The following is a 26,624-nucleotide window of genomic DNA, read 5'->3' on the forward strand; positions in this document are numbered from 1 at the left end:
CCGGCCTGCTAGCGAAGGTGCCTACCTTTGTGTGGGTACCAGTGAAGGCAGACCCAAATGAATTTTCTGTTTTGTCCCTGATTCGGCAAAAGCGAGATTTCGGTATCACAGCAGCTATCGTAGCAGCTATTGCTGTTTCCGCAGCTGCGGCTGTTACAGCTGGGGTAGCTATGGCCAACCAGGTACATGTAGCAAATACCATTAATGAAGTAGTGCAGAAAACCTCAGAAGCCCTGATACAACAAGAAGCTATAAATAAGCATTTGGCTTCAGGAATTTTATTACTTAATAAGAGGATAGATTTAGTGGAAGAAAATTTATATAAGATGTTTGATGTTATGGCTATGAGTTGTGTTTTACGCAAAGAATATTTATGTGTTACTCCTTATTTTGCATCATTTAATGAATCAAAACGATTATCCAATTACTTGAAAGGTAATTGGAGCTTGGAGTTTGAGCAATTACAATCCAATTTAAGCTTGAAAATTTTAAGTTTAAATGCTACCAAAGCAGAAGTGATTACACTTGGAGAGTTTACGGACTGGCTGGTTACTACCTTCTCTTATATTAAAGAGTGGGCTGGGGTTGGTGTGATTGGTGTGCTGATGTGTGCAGGGTTGATGGTGGCACTGTTCTTGATTATAAAGATGATGAGAGCACGCAAAAGGGAGAAGATGGCAATTGTCCGAGCACTCGCTGCACTTGAGGCTGGCACATCCCCCCAAGCTTGGCTCACTATGTTTAAAGAGACTTAAGCCGTGTCTTTGCACCCGACTGGTCCTGTTGCCCATTGCACTCGGAAGAACGGCTTGCCTTACCCAGGTGGCTTGCACCACAGAGTGCACAGGGTGAGCCACCCTGGAAATCATGGTTCCGTGCAGACGGGTTTCCTCTGACTAATTTTCCCGTCCCTGGAAAAACAGAGATTATCATTTTTGCCCAGGGGGGAACCCTCTAATTTCAGCCATGACTGGAGGTCTCTTTCTCTAATCAAACAAAAAAGGGGGAGATGTGGCGAACTATCGCCGCCATTACAAGATGGCGCCGAGAGCCTGATGAACAAGTGTGTTTCGGCATGTTAGACCAACGTCTCTACCGCCTGATTAATCCAGGAGATCGAGTCTACCTGAAAACCTTCCCATAGAATAAAAGTCACTTTTCTTTATAAAATCAAATAGAGCACAGCTTCAAGTGCAATCAAGCTGCAAGGCCCACCTCCACGGGTCACTGGTACCCACAGAAGCTCCTGTGAGGTGCTTGAAAATGTCTGCCTCTTTTCTTTCTCATGCATCCTTGACCCCAAATAATTCCAAATGGTAATTTGAAGCTAAGGAACTGAACATGCATCCCATGAGCACAGATGGTAGGATTAATGCCAGCATCATGTGTAACATCAAGGCAACCAGGACGTGGACCTGCTTACCAATATTGAGAAACAAAATGTACAAAACTCAATTATACTTCTATATACCCACTACATAATACTTAAAAATGCAATTAAGAAAACAAATCCATTTATCTCCCCAAAATAAATACATGAAACTAAATTAAGCAAAAATAGGATAAGTTATAGCTGAAAACAACAAAAGCTTGTTTAAAAGAGCCTGATTATCTATCTATCTATCTATCATCTATCTATCATCATCATCTATTTTTTCTTATTTCTGTTTGTATATCTATGTGTCCATAGCAGTGTGGTCACAAATAGCAACCAAAAGACAGGAGAACAAAAAACAACGTATGAAGCTCGTTTCTCTCCTTCCACCACCTGGATATCAAGGGCTCACATCTAGGTCTCCATGACTGGCAGAAAGCACGCCCACCAACTGAGGTAAAGTTTTAAATAAAATAAAAGTCACCTTGTGTCAATGGGTTACAAACCTATTAGTAATCCGATAATAAATTTATATGATCTATACACTCAAGATCATATTTAAGGAACCCCAGTGGCCAACCTCATCAGATTTGAAAACTGCTTCAGAAATCAATGGAACTGCAAGGCCTTTAGAATACAGGAACAGCCGTGGGAAAGAGCAAAGCAGACGAAAGGGATTCATGGTTCACAGTTCAATAACTAACATTAAAACAATTATCATTAGGGTAGGATAGAGCTGCAGATGGGCCTAAGGAGTGCACGCTTATCCAGCATGCTCAAGCTCCTGCATTCAATGTCTAGCTTCGGGGGGGGGGGTATTTAAAAAAGAAGAAAAGGAACGGGGAGGAGGAGAAGCTTGTGAAGAAAAAGAAAGCTTACTAACTGCGACATGGCTCAGCTGTTACATAGGAGCCCTTGCAACACAAGCCAGACAACTTGAGGTCTGTCTGTGAACCACGGAAGGAGAGCAATCATTTCATAAAGTTGTCCCATGATCTCACATCTGTCTCACAGCAGGGATCCTCCACTCTGCCGACCCTTGACGGTGGCTGCACGTTTCTCTTCCTTTTCCACCTTGGCACCATCCAGGGCAGTCTCTCTCCTAGAACAGCCGCTGGCGGCATGCAGTGCAGCAATTGGGGACAAAAGATGAAAGCTGTCACAGTCCACGCGCAGAAGAGTGCTAGGGAGTGGGGTCCGCAGACGTCCTCAAGGCGTCAGCGAACCCGCCCGGACTGGCATTCTCGGTTCCCCAGCATGCAGCCCTACTGTCACTGGCTCAGTGCAGCTCTCCTACCAGCTGCCTGCCCTCCATCACCTCCCGGGTGCTTTGACCTTGCTCTTTAAACTGTAGTCTTCGCAGGAAGCTGAATAGTCCAGGACTATGGTGCCATCCCTCCCCCAGCCCGGGAAGGACCCAGCACACAGGCTCCCATGGCTCAGCAGATTGCTCCCCGCTGTCTGGGGACAGTGGTCCCATGCTCTCCAAGGAGAAGCTGCCAAGCTGGCCGCATAGCAAGGGGCAGCGGTGACCCTATTTGGCCTTCAGCATCCCGGAGGCCCTCAGCAGGGCAGCTGGGAAGAGCCGCCTGCCTCTTACTCCCTTCAGAACTTCTGATTGAGGCCCTGATTGGTTGGAAAGTCCTGAATGAGACCTACAACCAGTCCCATGCCTAACTCAGCCAGGTGCAGGCCTATGCAGGAGAATTTTGCTTTTAAGCAGAATTTGCCTCTGCCTGCCTGGCAGGGTTGGCAATGCTGTCTTTTTGTAATCCAATAGGCATTTCCTGTGCTTCCTCCTTGCCCGGAGCCTTTAGTGTGCACAGTGCACTGTGCACTCATGCCCAATGGAGAGATGGCTGTGCCTCAGAACTCAAGGAACACCCAGCCCACCCCAAGTCCAGTGGTGCACTTCATTGTCTTACAAAGGACATTATAGGATCTGGATGGGCAATGGAGCTGTTATTTCTACAGAAGTGCTAAGGACTTAATAGATCACAGGATGCTTCCTGAGGGTACTTTGGAGGATTATAGTTGATAAGATAATAATTATCAATTGCTAGAGATGCAAGAACCTAGAACATCTTTAGCCCACAGCTGGTCACATTAGTTGAGGCCTATAGCCCAACATTCTCCAGGAATCTAGAATTTCCTCTATGGCACACCAAAGACAGCTCTCCCTCTGTCTCTATCTCTAAGGTTGCACAGTTTGAACCATAAATAAAAACATAACAGGGGTTGGTGTGAGGCGCAGTGTAGAGACACCTGTGGCCAGCCCTGACCTCCTGAATCTATTGCCAGAATTTACACCTTGGACGCCAAGAACTGACTCCTGCAAATTGTCCTCTCTCCTCTCTATGGCACAGACATGTCCATACAGACAGACACACATACCTGTCCTTGTGCACACACACTGAATAGGAATGTAATTAAAAACTAAATGAGTGTGGTGGTGCACACCTTTAATTCCAGCACTCGGCAGACAGATACAGAGTAATCTCTGTGAGTTTGAGGTCAACCTGGTTTACAAAGCAAGATTCAGGACATCCAGTACCACCCTGTCTCAAAAACAACCAAAACCAATTCCTCACCTCCAAACCAAACCAAACCAAACAAAAACAGAAACCCCACAAGACAAAAAAGTAATTAGAAATCTAAAAAAAAAAAAAAAAAAATCTAAAATAAAAACAACACATGCCAGGCTGGAGAGATGGCTCAGAGGTTAAGGACACTGACTGTTCTTCCAGAGGTCCTGAGTTCAATTCCCAGCAATAACATGGTGGCTCACAACCATCTGTAATGAGATCTGGTGCCCTCTTCTGGCATGCAAGCATACATGGAAGAAATGTTGTACATATAATAAATAAATAAAAATCAACACATGCCAAGCTAGCTTTGTGTGTGATTACACACTTATAACCCAAAATTCTGGAGAAAGAGGCAGGAGCTGAAGCTTTCCTGACAGCTTCACAGAGAATTGGTACTACCATGGGATAAATGAACCCATCTTTCAAGAAAGTGAAATGAATATCCAAGTAATATGCCACAGGGGGACACAATTATCATGCATGTTAAGTTTAGTTTATATACAGAGAGATCGTATCACTGACCCATGAAATGCAGCAAAAAAGAAGACACCCCTGTCAACAAAAATCATTTGTAACTCTCGAGCTCCACAGTGAGTTAACAAGTCACTAAAAGTTCATCTTTGCTCTTTAACTCTAATCTTCCCAAGCTGAATAGTCCAGGGCTCCGGTGCCACCCCTCCCCCAGCGCGCGAAGGACCCAGCACAGAGGCTCCCATGACTCAGCCAATCACTGAGCATCATTAGAAAAACCTTACCTATACTGACTTGATAACAAGCAGACTTTGGGCAGACATTAATAATATTGGGGTCAGGGCAGCTCTCACAGGCTTTGCCCCTCAACAAGGTAAAAATCTTATTAGTCAGGCTGCTGATCATGGTGCTGATGCTTAGAGACACAGCTGTTTAAAGATAGCAGATGTGGCATCTATTTAACCCTGCCTTGCTTCCCTGCAGCCCAGATCTCTTCAGCTGTGAAGAGCAGAGTGCTGATGAGGCTGCCTCCATCTCTCTCCACAGCACACACAGACCAGGTGGCCAGGTCTAGGGGACTTGAGTTGTGGCCTCACCCTTTATCTACTCTGTCCCAACATCAGGGACTCCAAATCACCGATCTCTCACGGAACATCCATCTATTACCTTAGAGCACCTATCCCCTGAGAAACCCCTAAAAATAAGAACAACCCCCTTGTTTAATGGAAAGTTCCTTTTCAAAGTTAGATGCAGAACACCTATGTCCCCAAGCCCCACTCTTGTGGGACAGAGTTAAAGCTAAGAGCTGCAGTTTCCAGGAGTTGTGCTTAGTAAACTCCAAGACAACAGGATCATTTCCCTCTCTTCCACTTTGGGCCACCCCTGCAGAGGATCTGGGAGATTGGACTTTGAACCTGCTCTTAAGAACCTGCTCTTAAGAACCTTATTCAGCAGTGCTGTAGGATACGAAATCAAGGCAGATATATCAATTGTGTTTCTGTACACTGTCTAGTTCTTATTGATTTTTTTGTGTTATACGTTTTTCTCTACTCTCCTTCCTGCCTCTCCCTACCCCTTCACACATGATCCCCATGTTCCCAGTTTACTCAGGAGATCTTGTCTTTTTCTACTTCCCATGTAGATTAGATTCACGCATGTCTCTCTTAGGGTCCTCATTTTTGTCTCGGTTCTCTGGGATTGTGAATTGTAGGGTGGTTTTCTTTATATTGAGTGAGGTAACCTAGACCCAGAAAGACAAATACCATATCTACTCTCTCATAAGTCACTTTTAGACACTATTTAATTTTGAAACATCATTCTAAATATCATCCCCAAAGAAAGAAAACATTAAGGGCGAATCTTAGGGCAGAAGTGTCACAGCCTTCCTATATGGTCTGTGCTTGCAGAATTTTAAAAATTGTGGATACAGCCAAGAGATGAGGAAAAGGAATTTTTAACTAAGCACTAGAAAAGATTACAAAGAGCAAAAACACGTTCTTGTTTTCTTTGTCTTTCTATGAATCCAAGCAAATACAACAAAAAAGTGGCCCAGACGCATTTTAGCTTTTGGGTATGAGCGGAATGAAATGAAAGACTGGGGAGCAATGCCTACAAAATGCTAAAAAGATTCCAAGAATAGAAAACAAGTGGTCTGAATAATGGGTCCATCCATCAGGACCTCTCACAGGTTCCAGGCACAGGGCCTGAGGAGAGGGAATCTCGCATGAATGAGCACAGCAGGGCCGAGAAGGATCTGAACCAACACACAGTTCCCGTCAGTGTTTGGCCTTTGCAGGTCAGACAGGTAGGTCAGTTTCAGAGCTGCAATTGGCAGGGGTTTGCAGGTGAGCTGTGCAAGGCAGGCCAGTTTCCTGTTTCTGGAGTCTGAGCCAGACACGTGCATTCCATTCCGTTGTGAGTGTCTGCACTCGTTAGCATGCGTGCATCCTCGTCGCTAGGAGACAGGGATTCCATTCAAACTGAACCACGGATCTGCCCTGGCAGGATGCTCCTGTGGCGCGGTTGCGATAACTTGTTTGCGTTTCTAAGTTTCAGTGTGGGGTTTGGAGGGAAGTGGGTGGCAAAGGCAGGGGGATAGGGAGGGTAGGGAGGGCCTTGGCGGCCCTGGGTCTGAACCATTCAGGAAGACACTGATCATGATGCGCAGACACAAAAACCTTCAGGGCAGGCACTGGTATGCCCGCATGAGGGCCTTCTGCCTTGGCTCTGGGTGCCTTGAGGACAATATCCAGCCATGTCCTAAATCCTTCATCCCGTATATACCTGAGGAACAGCTCCAAAGGGCGGCCGCTCCGGGTGACTTGTCTACAGTGGAGCGCTTTATCACGCCCCGTATAGACCCCGTGGATAATCAAGGCAGGAGGAGAAGGTGAGAGAGCCTGTGCTGGGAGATGGGCAGGAGGGGTGGGGCCAGGCAGGCCAGTCAGGGAGAAGCTCCACCTTCCAGGGTTCCTTCCTAAGGGAGGGAAGAAAGGCTTTGCTTCTGCTTTCACTGAGTCTATTGCATTTTCTGCCGGCCTTAGCTCCTTAAGCATCTGGAGTCCACACACCTTGGAAGGGTCTTGCTTTTGGCCTTTCTCTATGGGAAGCAAAACAGTTGGATCTTGAAACCTTTTACATTGCCTCTTTTAGAGCATTTTATCGGACATTTTAAAAGTGATTTAGCTAGTAAGACCATATACATTTAATTTAATTTATTAAGTATATAAAGACTTTTTAGACTTCTGTATATGAGTGTTGTGCTTGTGTGCAATTTTTTTTTTGCACCACGTGTGTCAGAGAGGGGCGTTGGATCCGCTGGAGTTATGAACGGATGTGGACTGCCAAGTGGGTGGTAAGAATCAAACCCAAATCCTCTGTAAGAAAAGTTAGTGTTCCTACCATCAAGCCATCTCTAACCCTTACTATACATGTATTTAGTACTAAATTATATATTGCAAAAAATTGTATCATGAGATAGATACCATACGACATCAACATTAAGGCTAAAAAAAGATTTTGTAGATAACTGTTAAGCCCATTTGAGTGATAACATCTGTTATTTCCCTTAATCTTCCTTTAAGTTGGTGTCTGGCAGATCTGTCCACTGGTGAGAGTGGGGTGCTGAAGTCTGCCCTATCAATGTTTATGGTTTGATGTGTGACGTAAACTTCAGTAATATTCTTTTACAAATGTGGGTGCACTTGTATTTGGGCATAAATGTTCAGAATTGAGACTTCATCTTGATAGAATTTCTTCCTGTGATGAATATGAAATGTCCTTCTCCATCTTTTTTGACTAATTTTACTTTGAAGTTTGTTTTGTTAGATATCAGGATAGCTACACCAACTTGCTTCATACGTCAATTTGGGTAAAATATCTTTTCCCCAGGGACTTGAAGAAAGTTCCTGTTTGCTAAAAAGGGGGACTATATCTATCAGGAGAACTTGGGGCCCTCTCTTTAACATATGACTGGTGCTTATTGTCAAGGTCAGTGTTTTCTCAACCCCAGCTCATGTTGTGTCCAGGGGGGCCATGCAAAGATGGGGGACATGCCACCAAGGTCTATTAAAACAGAAGCAAACTTTATTCTCAGAAAGAATTTTAAATTTTACCAGAATAGAATTCTGGGGGGGGGGATTGAAAAAAAATAAGTCTTCATGGGGTAAAAAGCTTATCATCTTCATTAAAAGAAAGCATCTTTAACAAATGGTGCTGGCATAACCTGATCTCAACCTGGAGAAGAATGAAAATAAATCCATATCTATCACCATGCACAAAACTCAAGTCCAAATTGATTAAAGACCTCAATATAAATCCAACCACACTGAACCTGATAGAAGAGAAAGGGGGAAGTAGTCTGCAACACATGGGCACAGGAGACCACTTCCTATGTATAACCCCGGTAGCACAGACAATGAGAGCAACAATAAATAAATGGGACCTTCTGAAACTGAGAAGCTTCTTAAAACAAAGGACACAGTCATTAAGACAAAAAGGCATTCTAATGAATGGGAGAAGATCTTCACCAACCCTGCATCAGACAAAGGCATGATCTCCAAATATATAAAGAACTCAAGAAACTAGACATTAAAATTCTAAGTAACCCAATTAAAGAATGGGGTACTGAACTGAACAGAGAATTCTCAATAGAAGTTCAAATGGCCAAAAGATACTTAAAGTCATGTTGAACTTCTTTAGTGATAAGGGAAATGCAAATCAAAACAACTTTGAGATAGCATCTTACATCTGTCAGAATAGCTAAAATCAAAAACACCAATGATATCCTATGCTGGAGAGATTGTGGAGTAAGGGGAACACTCATCCATTTTTGGTGGGAATGTAAACTTGTGCAACCACTTTGGAAATCACTGTGGCAGTTTCTCAGGAAACTGGGAATCAACCTACCTCAGGATCCAGCGATACCACTCTTGGGAATATACCCAAGAAATGCCCTATCATATTACAAAAGCATTTGTTCAACTATGTTCATAGCAGCATTATTTGTAATAGCCAGAACCTTTAAACAACCTAGATACCCCTCAATGGAAAAATGGATAAAGAAAGTGTGGAATATATACACATTAGAGTACTACCCAGTGGTAAAAAACAATGTCATCTTGAACTTTGCATGAAAATGGATGGAAATAGAAAACACTATCCTGAGTGAGATAACCCAGACCCAAAATATGAATATGGTATGTACTCACTCATTAGTGGACTCTAACCATAAACAAAGGACATTGAGACTATAGTTCACAAGCGTAGAGAAGCCAAATAACAAGGTGAACCCAAAGGAAAATAATTATATAAATACTCCTGGAAATTGGAAGGAGACAAGAATGCTAGGCAAAAGTTAGGAGCATGGGGGTAGTAATAGATGTGGGAGTGAGGTTGGGGGAAGGGGAGAGGGGGAGAGAGAAGGCAGAAAAGAAGGATTGGGGAGAGCTTGTGGGAGTGAGAGGGCTGAGATGGAGGAAGGGCGGATACGGGAGCACGGAAAAAGATATCTACATTAAGGGAGCCATTTTAAGGTTGCCATAGATTTGGCTCTAGAGGGGATCCCAGATGTCCACAGGGATGTCCCCAGCTAGGGCTTTGAGCAGCAGAGGAGAGGGTGTCTGAACTGGCCTTGCCCCACTATCACAAATTTCAAATATCACCATAGAATCTTCATCCAGTGATGGATGGAGATCGAGAGAGAGCACTGGTGTGAGCTCCCAAGGTCCAGTTGAAGAGCAGAAGAAGGAAGAAGAAAATGACCAAAGAAGTCAGGACCATGTGGGGTTGGTCCACCCACTGAGACAGTGTGCCTGATCTAATGGGAGCTCACCAAATTCAGCTGGACTGGGACTGAACGAGCATGTGATCAAACTGGACTCTCTGAATATGGCTGACAATGGGGGCTGACTGAGAAGCCATTGATAAAGGCACTGGGACTTGTTTCTACTGCATGTACTGGCTTTTTGGGACCCTAGTCTGGATGTACAGTTTCCTAGGCCTGGATGTAGAGAGGAGGGCCTTGGACTTCCCACAGGGCAAGGTTCCCTGCCCTCTCTTAAGAGTGGAGGGTGAGGAAAGAGGATGAGTGGGGGAATGGGAGAAGGGGGGAAGTGGAAATTTTTGAATGGAAAAATAAAAAATAAATAAATGAATAAATAATTTTTTTAAAAAGCTTATCATCTAGCAGAGACTATAGCCAAAGTTGAACTTGTAAGGCTGTGATCAAGGACGGTTTCTGAACTCCACCCATTTTTATTGAATTTTATTGAGCTCTACATTTTCCTCTGCTCCCCTCCCTGCTCTCCCCCCCCTTCAACCCTCTCTCAAGGCCCCCATGCTCCCAATTTACTCAGAAGATCTTGTCTTTTTCAACTTCCCAGGTAGATTATATCTATGTATGTCTCTCCTACAGTCATCATTGTTGTCTAGGTTCTCTGAGATTGTGATTTGTGAGCTGCTTTTCTTTTTTTTAATGTTTAAATCCACTTATGAGATAGTACATGTGATAATTGTCTTTCTGGGTCTGGGTTTGTGTTATCTCACTGAAAATGATGTTTTATAGCTCCATCCATTTTCCTGCAAAATTCAAGATGTCGTTATTTTTTCTGCTCTGTAGTACTCCATTGTGTAAATGTACCACATTTTCTTATCCATTCTTCAGTCGAGGGGCATTTAGGTTGTTTCCAGATTACGGCTATGACAAACAATGTTGCTGTGAACATAGCTGAGCACATGTCCTTGTGACAGGATTGAGCATCCTTTGATATATACCCAAAAGTGGTATTACTGAATCTTGAGGAAGGTCGTTTCCTAATTTTCTGAGAAATCGCTACACTGACATCCAAAGGGGCTTTACCAGCCTGCATTCCCACCAGCAATGTAGGAAATACCCCTTTTTATAGCAAGAAGCAACAATCATTAGGAATAACAAAGGAATTTTTATAATCTCAAGGTAAAACTCAGATACAAATTAGCTTTTGGGTTTTGTTTTTTTGCTTGCTTGCTTGTTTGTTTTTTACAATTTCTATTAACAGAGTTGTTGAGTTACACTAGTGTTTGTATTTAGTCCATTGTTTCCCCGGTGCTCCCTGATGGTGGTTATCAAAGTGCCAGTTTCATATAGCAGGGAAGGGTATGGGAAAATTCACAACCAAAGAGTCAGGTATACCCCATCATTTAAAGGTTAACTCAGTTCACATCAGTTGCTGGTCATGAGTGGCTGGGCGGGGCAGTTATCAAAAAGCTGACCTTCAGCCTTGCAGACAGAGATATTGGTTGTAAAGCAAAGTAACCCCACTGTTAATCTGTAAGCTGCTCAGAAAGTTGCTGACAGTTTGCTCTCATTCTCCTAGGCTTACAACTTTGTGTTTCTTTCTTTCTACATTCTTATTTCTGGAATCTACATTTCTATATTCTTATTCTTGGACTCTTCACTCACATGCCTCCTTTCTCCCATTTAATGCTGTGTGCAACTATAGAGTTTAAAAGATGTATTCTTTTTCTGTCAGCACACTGGCAGCTATTCAAACTCCCGCTCAGAGCTTATCTGTCTCCCTCCACGTCCTACCTAACACTGACTCCACATTTCCTCTTTGGAACCTGAACTCCCACTGAAGTAACTTTCCAGCCTATGATATCATGAGTTGTAAGTGACATCCCCAGGTCAGAGATGCTGAAATGTGAATAATGTAACACTGGCCTACAGCCCTACTTACAGTGAGGATGAATTGGGGAATTACAAAATTCAAGGCTAGCGTGGGCAATATAATTCTTAAAATGTAAGCTGATTTGAATGAAAATTTGCACGTGTGCAGTAGGTAGAACTCTGCTCTTTCTCTTCATTGAAATTCTATCTTTGATAGCAGCAGGAAGAGTAATCATCATCATTATCCATGAACCACTGAGCTGCCAGGGCTAGGAACACTTGCACATGCTTTGTGCAGCTGAAGACTCACAGTAGCACTGTGTAAGACAGCTACTGTTCCATCCTCCTCACAGGGATGAGAAAATTGAGTAATGGAGCTCATAGAAAGCCAAAGAATTAGCAATTAGAGTAGGATGTGAATCCAAGCTGAGTTGAACCTACTGACTGTTGTCTTCTTGCTCAGACAGGCCACTCTGCTCAAGCATGCAGCTCCTGATAGAGCACTTGCTTGAATGGAGTAGCCATGCACTATGTCCCTAGTCCTGCAAATGAACACTTGAGTAGAGAAAGAAGGAAGGAAATCCCAGGTGCTGCTCTTATTTGGGAAGGAAATGAATTACATACTATCTAGTTTTTACAATATAATGTACTCTGGCATAGTATTCTGTGATTTCCTAAAATATTCTTTCAATTTATAGGACTTCATTGCAGATGGCAAAGTTTTTAAAACAGAGGAGAGCAACTGTGGACCCAGTGGCTGAGCCCAACAGGTACGGTTCTTTCTACCTACAATTTCAGTGCTATTCTGAGGGCAACAACTGCTGAAGTCAGGAATACGAAATGATAGGAAGGTTGGCTTAAGCTTGAAGCCACATGGTTAGATGGCCCAGCACATGTGAAGCATTGGCTGGATAAAGATCCGTTCAGACCACAAAGAAAGAACAGTATGCTGTACCAGGACTGAGTTTGTTAATAATCTGATTTTACTAGTGGTTTTATGTTAATATAGGCAACTTCACATTAATATTTACTATTTTGAAAACTATTAACTTGGTTTAATTTTTATTATCAATGAAATTTATAATCACTTGTAGTACTTCCACTCTCTTTTTATCTATTTTCTTTTAAAATGCTTTATTTAACATAAGTGCATTTAAGCAGTCATCTTATCTCTTTGATCACACATTGTTGCAAAGTGGCTTTTGAATAGTCAAATACATTAGATTATCTATCATAACAATTAAATGCTATAATCACGTGGGATACTTTTGTTCCAATCCTATCTGAATTGTTTTGATGTTGTGTTAGTGAACCATGTACCCATACTCCTGGAACAGCTGATATGGTTAGGAACAATTATCCAGGGTGAGAACAAAGAACCAATGCTCAAGTTCCACGGCTTTGCTGGGATCCGTCAGCGGTGGCCATTGGACATGGTTCTGTAGACCAGGTCCACACAACAGGGGTGAAGTCCAACATGGAAGCAGGGAAAACCTGGAGATTACACTTCAGGAATCTTGAGCTTAGCCACAGCTGCAAAAGAGTGAGGATGGAGCAACTGCATTCCCCTCCTGTGAGTTTTGGAACAGGCTGTGACTCAGTGTCACAGAGCAACATTTCTGATGGTTTGGCATCTGCTAGAAAACAGGTAAGTTACAAAATCAGTAACACATGTATGGTGTCAAAAATATGGTGGCTTGTGGGAGTGCTGGCACTGTGATGGATGCTTAAAGGCCACGGTTGGTTCCTGTCCCACCAAGTGCATCTCTTGGGAGGGAGCATCGAACTCATAGTTAAGTGTCGAAACACAGTTTAAAGTTATTCTTAAATAAATGTCTAATATAAGTTATAATAGGAATGCAAGAATAGGGAACTCAGAGAATTTTATAAATGTTTTTATATGAATATTAAAATAATTATCACTTTCTAACTACATCACAGAGAAGTTTCACTTGGGAAAGAGTCAAAATCAGTGCTTCGAACATCTGCACAGAGTAACGCAGGTAAGACTTTTGATACTACATTCCTCTAAGTCACTGGTTCTCAAACTGTGGGTTGTGACCTTTTTGGAGGTCAAATGCCCCTTTCTTGGTCACCAAAGACCATCCTGCATATTGAAATTTACATTACAATTCAGACCGGTAGTAAAATTACAGTTATAAAGTAGCAACAAAAGAATGTTAGTGCTGGGGTCAGTGCAGCATGAAGAACTATATTAAAAGGTGGCAGCACTGGGAAGGTCGAGAACTGTCGCTGTAAGTGGTTTACCCTAAGTAAATACATTGTAAAGAAGAGTAAAAGTTTAACTCCCCCAGAATGAAGTATGTAAATACAGTATAAATGAAGAGATCATTTCTAAGAAATTTCAGATACCAGACATATTGTCTGAAAACTTTAGGTTTACTTATGTTGGGGCACTAACATATAAGCTATCAATGCACAAGAAGGGTTCTAAGCTAGCCCATTGTACGTATCCTCTATACATTACAACAAATTTGGCTTGTAATGAAATCTTTCCAGCCCATTCTCTTACAGTCTATATAACAAATACTTCATATTTTGTGTCTATAGATTATTGCATAGTTGACTAAAATTTGCATACATCCCAAGATAATATATAATATTCAATCATTTTCATTAATCTGTTGCCTAATATCTAACTAGATCATCTTTCTACAATGTCTATTTAGATAGCTTTCCATACCTTCTCATGGCTATCTTTATGCATCCCTCATTTAAAGGAGATTGTGTTGTCATAATATATCACAATAGATTCTCTAAAGACGGTTAAAGACAATATTTGCATTTTCTTTTTCTCTCTTTTTGTGTTTGGCAGTACTAAGAGTCGAACATGGGGCTCTGTGAGCATTCTAATCAAGCAGTCCTCATTCTAACCATACTTCTAGCCCCTCATTTCATGTTGTTTATGAATATCATAGAACATGCTTACCCATCATTTCCATGTTCCAAAACATGATTTCCACAGAAATTCCTTACAGCAGGAGGAAAATGAACAAATGGCCCTGCTTTGTACACACAGCACCGACTGCCCTGTCCTCCTCCACTGATCCCTCCTCTGTGACATCCAGCTCCAAAGGCCCTGTCCTTCTCTACTGACCCTGCTCTGTGACACCCAGCTCCAAAGGCCCTGTCCTCACCTACTGAGTCTCTGTTGCTTCTGTTAAAAATGCAACTATGAGTTGTGCTTCAAGCAGCTGTCATCACAGTCTGATCTTGGAAACCACACCAGGGAGCAAAATCTGTAAATGAATCCAAATGGCCCTCTTCCCACAGTGATGAGATGAGCAGCGTCAGAATTGCGACACCACAAGGAGTTTCTTTTGCATGATTTCTGTATGAAAACTGTTGGATTTTATTTGTATGCATGAGGATTGAATCAAGAAGTCCCACGTGCATGCCCAGCATGTGCTTTGTCCCTAAACCACAGTCCCAGTACATTCGTTTGAAGGGTTCAAGTACTTTATCTTGGTCATGGGATATGCTGAGAAGTTCTCACTTGGTTTTCACACACCTTAAATGAGGTGAAATAAAGAATTCTTTTGTATCCTCTATGGAGAGTCAATGGAGGTATTTAGTGATAACTTGAGTAAATGAATAGTTTTAAGCACATAAAGATACTTTTGTACCACACAGTAGTCATCCAGGAGCTTGCTACTCTGTCCCCAGAGTTGTTGCTTTTCTTGTCTTTCACTGTACATGTAGCACAGGGAACACAGCTGTGAACTAAGATGTCTTTCCAATACTTCTGGTCATGGGAGGTGATGGAAGCTGATCCTAAACTTCCTTACACTACGCAGAACAGAAAGAGCAGAACTAGAGCTCAGGAGCCTCTTAGTATCTTTCCCAGATGTGTGTGTGGCTAGGGGTGTGTGAGAACCCTGAGCTTTGCTGTGCTCACAAATGGGAATCTTTTGCAAAGGTCTTTGTCTCTGGTCTCTTTCTGTACCATGTATTATGCCATGCTGTGAAGAAGAGTCACCATAAATCCATCTATCTTGTAGACAGACTCTCTGTCCTAAAAGAATAATTTCAGTTAACCAAGAAGGAAAATTATTGGAATATTAATAAATAAATATCTTTTAAAACTCTTCCTAGCACCACTGGTCAATACCACCTCCACCATCACCACCACCACCATCACTACCATCTCTACCTCCACCATCTCCACATCCATCACCACCACCACCACATCCACCACCACCTCCACCACCTCCACCACCACAATAACTATGACAAAATACCTATTGCTGACACTGTCAGTTTATACCAGTAAATACCACTTTCTGCCAATCACAACTCAGTTGGGATCAGATATCACAGATGTTTACTTTTAGCTATAAATTTTGATAGAGATTTCTTCTCTTGCATTTTATTGATTCAACAAAATATTAACAAGAGTTCACAATGTATTGGTTATCAATAAAACAATGTCTACTATCGAATATTCTCCTTACCACAAATTTTGCCCAAGTAAAATGTATAACAAATGTAATTTTTGCCATTATGAAGGTATATTTTTCTACAGTTGTTATTAAATACATTTCCCCTTTTCTTTAGAAGTGGATGGCAGTACTGATTACGTATCACCATTTAGGTAAGATTTCATATTTTAAAAAAAATAAAATAAAATGAAATGAAATGTTTGGGGAATACAGAGATAAGTTAGCTTATACTTCTGAGATCGATTTTATTTGAGCAACATCAGTCAAATTCTGTCCAGGAGTTTCTATGGTAAGTGAAGAATAGTTGCTAGCATCTACTTAGATGACATTTTTCATTGACTTCTCTACTTCCTATGATTCTCCAGGGTTTTTGTCCTTTCACACTTGCTCTCTCATTTAACAATTCTATTCTATTTAGAATTTTACCTTTTTCTTGCTTATATTTTTCCTGTGATTTTTTTCCATTTCTGAGAGCAAAGTGTTCATTTTCTTCTGAAGACAGGTAAAAGAATCTTGAATTTCAGGATTTTAAGACCCTTAGAGTCTTATATGTGAAGCTCAAACAAACAACAGTAACTTATATGGATACAGGAAAAGGCGGAAATGAGTTTTTTTCACTTAAACTCTTAATTATAAAGCTGCAGGTCGCCTTACTTATTCACTAGAATGCAAGAGTCTAATTAGGAGATTATAGTGTGTATAGTGGAGCTATGAAATGGCACAAGTGTAGAATTAGCATTTTGTTCACATAGAGGAAGATGGGCATGAGTAACCAGTTCAAGGTGGAGCTTGAAGAGGAGCAAGAGTGGTTTATGAAGAAGTGAGCATTTTAGAAAAATGATGATAATATGACAACAGCGTATGATAATTTTGACAAAGAAAATATTAAAATGTGCATGTAAAGATATTAAAATTAGCAGTCAGGTGGTGGTGGTACATGCATTTAATCCCAGCATTCGAAAGGCAGAGATAGACAGATCTCTGTGAGTTTGAAGCCAGCCTGGTCTACAAGAGCTAGTTCCAGGACAGGCTCCAAAGTTACAGAGAAATCCTGTCTTGAAAAACAAAAAAAAAAAAATAAAGAAAAAAGAAAAGAAAAATTATCTCAGAAATCTAGGTTAGAGCTAGAGTTTTGTAGGTAGAGTTCTACCAAACAAGTTCAAATCCATAGAATGCCCCAAAGATGGCTGTTGCTAACTGTATCTATAATCCCTGTACCATGGAAGGAGGACACAGGAGACACTCTTGAGCTCTTCAGGCAGCAGTCTTTCCAATGAGTAAGCGCTGAGTTTAATGAACAACATTGTGTAGAAAACCATGTGGGACCAGTGAGTAACTCAGTGGGTGAGCACATGTGTCATTTAGACCCACTTACATGAGTTGAGTGTGGTTTAGACAGTTTTGCTATGGCACATAGTGGATGCTATGAATCTTCAACCAAGCAGAAGGATAAGCAAGGTCAATGTAGCTGGATGCTGTACTGCAGTATTCTTTGTTTTTGACAGGGTGTGTCACTAAATTCAGGGCATCGGATGTCCTCGACATGTGTGTTGAATCATGGGGGTACAGTCACAGCCACTATGTAAGAAATTTTATAACCTCTGTCTCTAAGGACCACAGCATTAGCCATTTCTTTTGAAATATATGGTCCATATATATAGGCAACAAATAGGTCTTCCTAACTATCTGTTTGACTCTTGAAATGTCCAACTGAGATGTGTCCTTGACACCGTCATCCTAGAATTATCCAGAATCTTTGGTGTTTGTGCAGTCCATGACAGATAATTTTCTTCCACATTTTAGCTGGAGCTTTCAAAGTGGATATACAAGCAGTTCTGTTCTTTTTGCATTTCAAAACTTGTGCTGAATTCTGTTAATGTTTAGCTATGAAGCAGGATGTACTTACAGAGTCATATGTCACAGACAATGGAATACATTCTTAAGGCTGAAAAGTTCTTTTCAGTATCCATCTACATGTAATGTGTTTAGCCATTATTTCCAAAGTAATAGCTCTCTGTATGAAGATGAAAGTCTATTGTTTGTTATTCTCATTGCTGTCTAACTAACTCTCCCTACCTATTCAAAACCTTAATTTATTTAAAAACTTTGTGTGTATTATTCTGTACCCAAGAATGTGGTAACTGAGGTGTACAGTAGAGGGCATCATATCTTGTCGAGTTACAGAAGTTAATGAGTTGTCCCACTTGGGCGCTGTGCTTTGATCTTAAAATGAAGCGAAGTCCTCTACAAGAGCAGCAAGCTGTCTTCCCTACTGAGCCGTGGCTCCAGCATCATATTCAAACCCTTCTGTGAAGTCCACATGATCTTGATATTCACAGGGAGTTGACAACCTCAGTCATTTGCTTGTCTTATCTGGCAGACGACTTGAGATGGTACCATTCTTAATTACCACATCAAAACATAGAAAGACACCAGAATTTCTTTCTCTCATACCAGAAATTTATGAGGAGGCTCTGTAGATTTTATTCAGCATCTTTGCTGTTGTGGTGGTGAACCTCATTCCTTTGCAGATAGGGGCCTACTTCCTTTTGCACCTACAAGTGGTCTGTTTTGCACAGTAGTGAATTCTTTGAAACCTAGTATATTCTATGGATTTAAGAGTCAAACCATGTGATGACTCTTCATCATCTGTGTTTAAAGAAGGTTTTATCTTTTATGTCAACTAGAAAAACTTGTAGAAGTGAAGGGCCATTCCTCTTCATGATGTTCAAATTAGTTTTCAGTCCCCATTTATTACTTCCAAAGTCAAGGACAATCATGTTACCTAATTAAATGGGGCTATGTATCAATATAAATTTGTTACAATTTATGAAATTCCCAATATACTGCAAATTAAATGATCCCAAAACATAAAACAACTAATACCCAAGGTGGGGATTCATAATTTTTTGATATTTGTAACATTTCAAGGCTACATCTTACAAAATCACATGTTGGGCTTACTTGGTATTCTAAGTGAGTTCAGCATTAAAAACAATTCCATTTGCTGTTTTGTTCATTCATTTATGTTGCTATCCTAAGTCAGTTAGCAGTTGTGTAAAATAAGCACAAAGACCTAAATAAAAAATGTGGTTTTTTTTTTTTGCTGTTTCTGTGTGCATATGTATGTGTATGTTATAGTGAAGAGGTAAAGATTCAAATTTTTGTCGTTTCTTCTACATGAAGAAATATGGTACAGACAGCAGTTATCAATCATAATCATCTGCTGAAGAATGAATTCAAAGTTGTTTGTGCCAGGTGTCTGCACATGACTTTAGTCCCAGAACTCAGGAGGAAAAGACTTACATGGTCAACATACTAGGTTTCAGGACGGTTGAGCTACACAGTGAGATCCTGTATCAGATAGGGATTCAAAAACAGAGGATTTAGAACACTTAACAAATGTTTTCCATATGAATAGTAAATCAGTGATAACTTTTGTCACAGCAGAAGAACATCTTTCCAAGAACCAGAACAGAGAAGGAAGAAGCCTATCACGTTTAATAAAGGTAAGATTTTTTATAGTAAACTACTCTATCTGTTCCTTTCTACCCTAAATAAAATAAATAAGGATAAAAATTTTAGCACTTCTAAGGAGTCAAGGAAATCAAGTATAAATCTGGCTCCATTGTTTTAAAATTTGTTTCTTAATATTCAGGAAAGCCAGAATTAATAAAATTATTTTAAGCACTTTCAACTATGAAAATACACTGTCAAATATGTGGCATATTTGATTTTGACACTGATATATGTGTTGTGTTTATGTAAGTGAGACTATGGAGACCTACATAACCATACTGTAGCAAATTGGAATGCTAGAAAAATTGATATTTCTTTCAATTTTTATAACAAATGCTTTGTCCTTTCTAATGCCTATGATTACAAATTTGGGTGTTTCTAGAACGTAATTATGTCACAAACAAAACTTAATAACCAATTCCTTTCATTAATTTCTTACCTAATGAGGTAATGCAAAACATCTGGGTTTTTTAATTACTTGGCACTTTCTCACTTGAGACAGTTTCCACTAGCTCCATAAAGGTTATCTTTATTGATATGTCCTTAACTTTACAGAAACTTCCCATTTCAGGAGGTCCCACTTATCTATTGTTTCTCTTAGTGTCTATGCTAATGGTATTATATTTAGGAAGTGGTCTCTTGGGCCTGTGCTTTGAAGGCTACTTCCCTCTTTCTCTTCTCTCAGGTTCAGTGTGGTCAGATTTATACTGGTGTCTTTAAAAACATTTGGACTTGAGTTTTATGCTTGGGGATAGATATGAATCTATTTGCATTCTTCTGCATGATGGCATCCAGTTATGCCAGCACCATTTATTGAAGCTGTCTTCTCTTCCCTACTGCATGATTTTAGCTTCTTTGTCGAAAATCATGTGTTCATAGATGTGTGAATTAATATCCAGATCTTTGATTTTATTCCATTGGTCTACTTGTCTGTATTTATGCCAATACCAAGCTGTTTTCCTTACTGTAGCTCTATAGTAGAGCTTGATGTCAGGGATGATGATGCCTCCAGAAGTTTCTTTATTGTACAGAATTGTTTTGACTATCTGTCTTTTTTTCCCTATGAAATTCAATATTGTTCTATCAAGGTCTGCGAAGAATTGTGTTGGGATTTTGATGGGGATTACATGGAATCTGTAGATTGTTTTTGGTAGAATTGCCATTTTTACTATGCTGATACTTCCTATCCAAGAGCATGGGAGGTCTTTCCATTTTCTGATAGCCTCCTCATCTTCTTTCTTCAAAGACTTAAACTTCTTGTCAAACAGGTCTTTCATTTCTTTGGCTAATGTTTACCCCAGGATATTTTATGTCATTTGTGTCTATTATGAATAGTGATGTGTCTCTGATTTCTTTCTCAGCTTCTTTATCATTTGTATATAGGAGGGCTATTGATTTTTTGAGTTGATCTTGTATTTTGCCACATTACTGAAGGTATTGATCAGCTGTAGGAGGTCCCTGGTAGAGTTTTTGGCGTCACTTATATATACTATCATATCATCTGCAAGTAGCAAAAGTTTAAGGCAGCCTACTGAATGGGAAAACATCTTCACCAATCCCACATCAGAAAGAGGAATGATATACAAAATATATGAGGAACTCAAGAAACTAGATATCAAAATTCCAAATAATCCAACTAAAAATGGAGTACAGATCTAAACAGAGAATTCACAACAGAAGAATCTCAAATGGCCAAAAGATATTTAAAGAAATGTTCAGTATCCTCAGCCATCAGGAAAATGCAAATGAAAAGGACTCTGAGATAACTTCTTACACCAGTAAGAATGACTAAGCTCAAAAACACCAATAAAAGCTTATGTTGGAGAGGATGCAGAGTAAGGGGAACACTCCTCCATTGGTATTGGGAATGCAAACTTGTGTCACTACTTTGGAAATCAGTTTGGCAGTTTCTCAGAAAACTAGGAATCAATCTACCTCAAGACCCAGCAATACCACTCTTGGGCATATATATACTCAAAGGATGATGAATCATACTATAAGGACATTTGTTCAGCTATGTGCATGGTGGCATTATTTGTAATAGTCAGAATTTAGAAATAATTCAGATTGCCCCTCGAATGAATAATGGATAAAAAAATGTGATACATCTACTCAATGGAATACTACTTAGCAGTAAAAAAGAAAAAGAAATCTTGAAATTTGCATGCAAATGGTTGGAACTAGAAAAAAACATCCAGAGTGAGGTAACCCAGACCCAGAAAGATGAGCATGGTATGTACTCACTCATAAGTGAGCAAAAGCTCTAAAGCAAAATCCTTTAGCCCACTACCCCAGAGAACATAAATAACAAGGTGAACCTTAAGAAAAACATATATAGTTACCCCTGGGAAGGGAAATAGACAAGATCTCCTGAGAAAATTGGGAGCATGGGGCTGGAGGGAGATGAAAGAGTAGAATGGGAGGAGGAGGGGAGAAGGAAAGGGGAGGAGAACTTGTGGGAAAAGGATGATATATATGGGGGAAGGACAGAGACAGAGAGCAAGAAAAGAGATATCTTGATCGAGGGAGCCATTATGGGGCTAAAAAGAAACCGAGAACCAGAGAAATTCCCAGGAATTCACAAGGATGACCCCAGCTAAGACCCTAAGCAATAGTTGAGAGGGTGCCTGAAATGACCCTGCCCTGTAGTCAGATTGATGACTATTTCAAAAGACATCATACAAACTTTATTCAGCAACTGATGCAAGGAGAGTCAGAGATCCATATTGGAATACTGGTCTGAGCTCCCAAAGTCTAGTTGAAGAGTGGGAGGAGTGAGGATATGAGCTGATGTGGGATTTCCCTCTGTGTTCTGTCTGTATATTCTATTACCATTGGCTAATAAAGAAACTTCATTGGTCTATGGAAGGCAGAATAAAGCCAGGAAGGAAATCTGAATAGAGATGTAGAGAGAGAATTGGCAGAGTCAAGAAGATGCAACTTAGCTACCAAAGAAGAGAGACACCATGTTGGTGCCAAAGAAGAGAGATGCTGGAATCTTACCAGTAGGTGGTGACATATAGATTAATAGAAAAAGGGTTAATTTGGAGTGCGCATCCTCTGCCTGAACAGTCCAGAGTCAGCGAACTCCAAGAGAAGATCCTATCAGGCAACCTCGTGGGACCAGGTCCATGCCAGCGAACTGTGTAAGACCAGGCCCAAGCCAGTAACCTCTGCTAGAACAGGCCTGAGCCCTTGACCTCCTCTGGAGCAGGTCTGAGTGAGTGACCTCCATGGGCGCAGGCTTGAGTCAATGATTTCTGCCAGAGCAGGCCCAAGCCAGGGATTTCCATGGGAGCTGGCTTGAGACAACCACCTCCAAGCAACCATGCCTGAGCCAGCAACCTCCATGGCGATGGCCTAAGTGGGCAAACTCCCTGGGTGCAGGCCCAAATGACCTCTGGGATTGCAGAGCAACTTCTGGGAGTGCCAAGCAGCCTCTGGGAAGGTCAAGTGACCTCTGTGGTGACTGGAACTGTGAACCTGACTCCACCATGAGGAACAACTATTGGAGTCTTGGATACACTGGCACCCGGAAGAGTGATCACCAGGGACACAGCCTCAACTACACCAATTAGAGGGAAAAAATGGGTAGACAAGATAAGAACACACACAACACCATAAAGAATAATACAACACCAACAAAAACTAGTGACTTTAAAACAGCAAGTTTTGAACACCCAATACAGATGAAGCAGAAGAAAGTGACCAAAAAATAATTTTAGGAGAATGTTTGAGGCTTTTTAAAAGGATATGAAAGGTGGAGCAAAAGACAAACAAAATTTGGAAGAAATCAACAAATCCCTTAAAGAAAACCAAGAAAAAGCAATCCGACAGGTGAAAGAAACAATTAAAGACTTAAAAACTGAAATAGATACAATAAAGAAAGCACAAACTGGGGGGATTATAAAAATGGAAATTATGAGAAAACGATCAGGAACCACAAATGCAAGCATTAACAGCAGAACACAAGAGATAGAATGGAGAATCTCAAGCGCTGAAAATATGAGAGAGAAAATATTCGTCGGTCAAATAAAATGTTAAATCTAACAAAAGTTTAATACAAAATGTCAAGGAAATATGGAACACCATGAAAAGACCAAATCTAAAAATAATAGGGATAGAAGAATGTAAAGTCCAACTAAAAAGCACAGAAAGTAATTCAACAAAATCATAGAAGAAAACTTTCCCAACCTAAAGAAAGACATGCTTAAGAAGATGCAAAAAGCTTACAGAATACCAAGAAGACTGAACAATAAAAAGTCCACTTTCCACATAATAATCAAAACACTACATATACAGAATAAAGAAAGAATATTAAGGGCTGCCAAGAAAAAAGTCAAGTAACATATAAAGGCAGACTGATCAGAATTGTGCCTGATGTCAATGGAAACAAGGAAAGTCTGAAGGTCCTGGTCAAGCGCTATGCAGACATTAACAGACCATGGATGCTAGCCCAGAGCACTATACTCAGGAAAACTTTACATCATTATATATGAACCAAACAAGATATTCCATGACAGAACCAGATTTAACCAATACCTAGCCACAAACCTACCTCTACACAAAGTATGAGAAGGAAAACACCAACCCAAGCAAGTAGCTACATCCATAAAAACACAGGCAATAGGAGATCTCACAACATCAAAGTCCAAAGAAGGAAAGAACAGACACAATAATATCACCAACAACCTAAACTAAATAACAGGAACTAGCAATCACTGGTCATTAATAACCCTTAATATAAATGGACTCCACTCACCTATAAAAAGACACCGGCTAACAGATTAGATATAAAAACAGAATCCATCCCCTTCTGCAACATTCAAGAAACACAGGTCAACCTCAAAGACAAACATTGCCTCAGAGTAAAGTGTTGGGAAAAATTTCTCCAATTAAATGAACCCAAGAAACAAACTATTCTAATATCTAACAAAATGGACTTCAAACTAAAATCAATCAAAAGAGACAAAGAAGAACATTTCATATTAGTCACAGAAAAAATCCATCAAGAGGAAACCTCAATACTGAACATCTATGTCCTATATACAGGGGCCCCCTATTATTGCTTAAATGACACACCAAACCCCACACAATAATAGTGGAATACTTGAACAACCCACTGTCACCACTGGACAGGTCTGCAAGACACAAACTTAGCAAAGAAATAAGGGAACTAGCAGATGCTATAATTCAAATGGGCTTAACAGACATCTATAGAACATTCCATTCAAACATAAAAGAATATACCTTCTTCTCAGAACCTCATGGAACTGTCTCAAAAATTGAACACATGCTAGGTAACAAAGCAAACCTCCGCAGATACAAAAAAATTTGAAATAACCCCATGAATCTTAAAAGATCACCATGATTTAATATTATAATTCAATGGCAACACTAATTTCAGAAAGCCCAGAAACACATGGAAATTAAACAATACTCACCTGAATCACCAATGGCTCAAGGAAGAAATAAAGGAAGAAATTAAAGACTTCCTAAAATTCAACTAAAATGACCATACAACATACACAAATTTATGGGACACAATGAAAGCATTGTTAAAAGGAAAGTTCACAACACTAAATGCCTACATAAAAACATTATTTTGAGTGAGGTAACCCAGATACAGAAAGACAATTACCGTATGTATTCCCTCATATGTAGTTTTTAAACATAAAACAAAGAAAACGAACCATAGAAACCAAAATCCCAGAGAACTTAGAAAACAATGCAGACACTAAGAGAGACTTACATAGATCTAATCTATATGGGAAGTAGAAAAAGACAAGATCTCCTGAGTAAATTGGGAGCATGGGGACCTTGGGGGAGAGGTCTGAATGGGGAGAGAGGAGAGGCACAGAGGGGACCAGAGAAAATTGTAAAGCTCAATAAAAAAAAAAAAAAAAGAACCTGAGACCTGAGAGAACCAACATGGCCGCTGCGGCTTCTGGAACTGAGTGGGTGGCAGAGCATCAGAGGCTGGGGCTGGAGCTGCACCTAGCCTCAGCCAGGGGTCCCTTTAGAGCAGCCCTGGCAGCTATGCCAAGGGTCCTGAGCCGCCAGGGGAGTAAGGAGCCCAGCGAGAGGGAAGAAGTAGACAGACCTTCCTGTGAGTGCAAGCCAACAGGCAACCCAACTGAACACTCAGATTGGGAAAATGAACGGAGGAAGACGAAGGGCAGAGGGAAGGCTCCTGCATGGCCGAGGATGATGCTGTGGACATAGAGCATGAGAGCAGCAACTGCTTTGAGGAGTATGGCTGGTGTGGGCAGAAGTGGATACAGGCCACCACACTCCTGGAAGATGGCTTCCGAGGCTCCCGCTTTGTCATGTGCAGTGGCAAAGAGAACCCAGACAGTGATGCTGACCTGGATGTGGATGGAGATGACACTCTGGAGTAAGGGAAACCACAATTCACAGAGGCTGATGTCATCCCTTGCACAGGAAAAGAGCATGGTGAAGCCAAGGAGAGAGAGGCACTCCGGTGTGCAGTCCTAAATGGTGATCCCCCCGGCACCCCCATCAAGCTTGAGTTCACTAAATGGGACAGTGACGAGATGCATCCACCAGCAATGGTGAAAGCAGAAAGCAGGAGGCCGTGCAGAAGACCTGCAAGGACAGTGGCACTGAGAAAATCATCGGTGATTCAGCTGTAGCTATTTCTGAGGCCCTAAAGGCTCATGTCAGGGAGCTTGAAAAGCCGCTATCACGGGGGGGGGGGGGGGGGATACAAATGTCTCACCTACATGGATTTGTACTTCATGCCCCTAATGTCGATCCAGTTTTGGCATGTGCACTGTGAACGCTGGCTGTGGACTCTGGGTACCAAGAAGCTCTGCCCTCAGAGCAATACCATCACAGCGCCTGGAAACCTGCAGCAGAATCTACTTGTAAGCTAGCCATCCCAGCAGGCCTTGCCTGGAGCAATCCCACCTGCCCCAGCCTCTGTGACAATGAACCCCTTTCCCTTTGTACATAATTGCACACAGGTTCCCGGTGTAAATACATGCACATACACACCCAAACACACATATAGGACTCTGGAGCCAAAGTGGAGCAGC

At 41.0% G+C, this 26,624-nt stretch overlaps 1 pseudogene; it reads left to right on the plus strand.

Annotated features, from left to right (window-relative positions):
* The first annotated feature begins 23,252 nt into the window (after positions 1–23,252).
* On the plus strand, positions 23,253–26,462 carry LOC130863121 (E3 ubiquitin-protein ligase RNF220-like; annotated as a pseudogene).
* Positions 26,463–26,624: the final 162 nt, after the last annotated feature.

Source organism: Chionomys nivalis, chromosome 20 (genome assembly GCF_950005125.1).
Source record: "Chionomys nivalis chromosome 20, mChiNiv1.1, whole genome shotgun sequence".
In the NCBI taxonomy this organism is placed as follows: Eukaryota; Metazoa; Chordata; class Mammalia; order Rodentia; family Cricetidae; genus Chionomys; species Chionomys nivalis.